At 46.4% G+C, this 3893-nt stretch overlaps 1 pseudogene; it reads right to left on the bottom strand.

The window, feature by feature from the left end:
• Positions 1-3501: 3501 nt before the first annotated feature.
• On the bottom strand, positions 3502-3619 carry LOC124617421 (annotated as a pseudogene).
• Positions 3620-3893: the final 274 nt, after the last annotated feature.

Raw genomic sequence — 3893 nt, forward strand, 5'->3', positions numbered from 1 at the left:
TCGGTTGATGAATTCTGTGTCGATTCCCAACGTTTCGTCTCCGACCGCGGGAGACTCTTCACGGGGGTCCGTAGCTCGATGGAAGGTCCAACACACCCACTGGCTCACTACTGACTGCCGCTAAATTCCGTGTCCGCGCGCTCCCACGCCTCGGCGTGACGTCACGTGTTTTGAAAACGTCAGTGCAATTGGCCGCTGTCCGTCGCCGTCGATCGCCGTTGCCATCACCCAGTAGTGGACGGGTCGTACACATCTTCTTTAACACCGGCATCCATATGCCGTTTAATTTCACGCCCTCCTCCTTTCGGTTGAAATTATTTGGCTGTTTAGCGATTTCGATTGCCTCCCTGTAGAGCCTTTCGTTAATATCCGTTTGTCGCCGCTAGTACTTGCGTCTCCTCGAAAGGAATATTGTGGTTCCCTGGCTGGAAAGCATGCTCCGCAACAGCTGATCGTTCCGTTTCTCCTCTTCTACAATTTCCCTTGTGCTCTTCCAAACGTTTAGAAACAGTTCTTTTAGTGGTACCCACATAAACATCACCACAGCTGCATGGGATCCTATACACTCCAGCTTTTTCCAATGGTTTGCGAGCGTCCTTGGCAGGCTTAAGGTATTCCTGTATCTTCCTGGTGGGCTTGTAAATTACGGTAATATTCCGCTTCGTCAAGATCCTCCCTATTCTTTCCGTTACATTTTTAACAAACGGCAGGAAAACCTTAGATTTTGCAGTAGCCTGTACGTCAGTATGATTTCTGCTTGGCTGCCTCAACGCACGTTTTATTTCGGCGGACGAATATCCGTTCTTCATTAGTACATTGTGGAGATGTTCCATCTCAGCGTCGAGCAACTCAGGTTCACAAATATTTCTAGCTCTGTCCGCTAACGTCTTGGTAACACCCCGCTTCTATTGTGGGTGGTGGTTCGAATCCCGGTGCAAATAACGGTCCGTGTGCGTGGGTTTGCGGTATACTGAGTGGCCCAAAACTACCATCTTCGTTTCTAAAAACAAGCACATCGAGGAAATGTAATTTTCCGTCTACCTCCTCCTCCATTGTAAACTGAATTCTCGTGTTTATGCTGTTCAGATGTTCGTGGAACCGGCTTAGTTCCTCCCTACCATGTCTCCACAGCACAAACGTGTCATCCACGTATTGGAACCATACATTTGGTTTTTTGCTGGCAGTACCTAAGGCCTGTTCTTCGAATTTCTCCATAAAGAAGTTTGCAATTACGGGACTTAGGGGGCTTCCCGCAGCCACGCCATCCGTTTGCTCATAAAACTGTTCATTGGTCAGCTTCGATGTGGTATCGCTGTTTACCATGTATTCCACTTAACGATGTATTGGAACAGCCGGATCGAATTTTTCCTGTCGACGTTTCAGAACTGTTTAAGTGTTGTTTGACGACCACATATTTAAAGTGGAATGAACAGTTTTATGAGCAAACGGATGGCGTGGCTATGGGAAGCCCCCTAAGTCCCGTAATTGCAAACTTCTTTATGGAGAAATTCGAAGAACAGGCCTTAGGTACTGCCAGCAAAAAACCAAATGTATGGTTCCGATACGTGGATGACACGTTTGTGCTGTGGAGACATGGTAGGGAGGAACTAAGCCGGTTCCACGAACATCTGAACAGCATAAACACGAGAATTCAGTTTACAATGGAGGAGGAGGTAGACGGAAAATTACATTTCCTCGATGTGCTTGTTTTTAGAAACGAAGATGGTAGTTTGGGCCACTCAGTATACCGCAAACCCACGCACACGGACCGTTATTTGCACCGGGATTCGAACCACCACCCACAACAGAAGCGGGGTGTTATCAAGACGTTAGCGGACAGAGCTAGAAATATTTGTGAACCTGAGTTGCTCGACGCTGAGATGGAACATCTCCACAATGCACTAATGAAGAACGGATATTCGTCCGCCGAAATAAAACGTGCGTTGAGGCAGCCAAGCAGAAATCATACTGACGTACAGGCTACTGCAAAATTTAAGGTTTTCCTGCCGTTTGTTAAAAATGTAACGGAAAGAATAGGGAGGATCTTGACGAAGCGGAATATTACCGTAATTTACAAGCCCATCAGGAAGATACAGGAATACCTTTAGCCTGCCAAGGACGCTCGCAAACCATTGGAAAAAGCTGGAGTGTACAGGATCCCATGCAGCTGTGGTGATGTTTATGTGGGTACCACTAAAAGAACTGTTTCTAAACGTTTGGAAGAGCACAAGGGAAATTGTAGAAGAGGAGAAACGGAACGATCAGCTGTTGCGGAGCATGCTTTCCAGCCAGGGAACCACAATATTCCTTTCGAGGAGACGCAAGTACCAGCGACCACGAGCGGATATTACGAAAGGCTCTACAGGGGGGCAATCGAAATCGCTAAACACCCAAATAATTTCAACCGAAAGGAGGAGGGTGTGAAATTAAACGGTATATGGATGCCGGTGTTAAAGAAGATGTGTACGACCCGTCCACTACTGGGTGATGGCAACGGCGATCGACGGCGACGGACAGCGGCCAATTGCACTGACGTTTTCAAAACACGTGACGTCACGCCGCGGCGTGGGAGCGTGCGGACACGGAATTTAGCGGCAGTCAGTAGTGAGCCAGTGGGTGTGTTGGACCTTCCATCGAGCTACGGACCCCCGTGAAGATGTCTCCCGCGGTCGGAGACGAAACGTTGGGAATCGACACAGAATTCATCAACCGACCACGGCATAACAGCCCGGATAATTATAATGGACATATTTCCGGCCGTGAAAGTCTACATTTTAGTATGTTTTTTCTTAAAATTTGGCATTTGGTTTCTATTTCAACAGTTTATTAGCTTGATCCAGGGTTACTTACATTAAGTGGTTACAGCGCATTTATGTACTGGATCTGTAAATGATCGTAATTTCCTTGCTGTCTTTTACTATCAATAATTATGTTTTTCGTAAGATATCGCAGTTGCTTCTATATTCACAGTCTTATAGCTTGATCCAAAGATGTAGCGACCCCTCCCGCCGGAGGTTCGAGTCCTCCTTCGGGCACGGGTGTGTGTGTGTGTGTGTGTGTGTGTGTGTGTGTGTGTGTGTGTGTGTGTGTGTGTGTGTGTGTGTTGTTCTTAGCATAAGTTAGTTTAAGTAGTGTGTAAGTCTAGGGACCGATGACCTCTGCAGTTTGGTCCCTTAGAAATTCACACACACAGATGTATTTTACATTTGTTTATCCGTATCATAGATACCGGGGTTTTGAGTTGTTATTTGTGTAATCCTTGATGTATACTCTAATCTGGTTAAAGAAAAAGAACTTAACTCCGCACGAATAGGCCCAACGGCACCGACCGGACGCCATGTCATCTTTAGCTCACAGGTGTCGATGGATGCAGATGTAGAGGGGTTTATGGTAAGCACTGCTCTCGCGACCGTATGCCAGTTTATGAGACCGCAGCCGCTACTTCTCAACCAAGTAGCTCCTCAGTTTGCCTTGCCTCCTAAGAGCTGAGTGCACCCCGCTTGCCAATAGCGCTCGGCAGACCGGATGGTCACCCATCCAAGTTCTAGCCCAGCCCGAGAACGCTTAACTTCGGTGATCTCACGGGAACCGGCGTTACCACTGCGGCAAGGCCGTTGGCATGTTATTTGGCTTATCGTTTCAAAATGATAATAAATTTTTATAAAAGTTGTGTATGTTTTAGATCTGTTTTTTCGTTTAGAATATCTTGTGGGTAGTTTTTTTATGTGTAGGAAAATTCGCATTTCTTCTAGAATATTAACACTCACTCATTTTGGAATTTTGTGTACTATATGGATTGCTGTTTCGATATCTTCTGTTTTAAGGTTATATGCTCTTAGATCTGGAAAGATGGTGGGAAACTCTTAGAGCCAAGTGTGGGCAGTTGTGCTGAA

The sequence above is a fragment of the Schistocerca americana genome, chromosome 5 (assembly GCF_021461395.2).
Source record: "Schistocerca americana isolate TAMUIC-IGC-003095 chromosome 5, iqSchAmer2.1, whole genome shotgun sequence".
Classification (NCBI taxonomy): domain Eukaryota; kingdom Metazoa; phylum Arthropoda; class Insecta; order Orthoptera; family Acrididae; genus Schistocerca; species Schistocerca americana.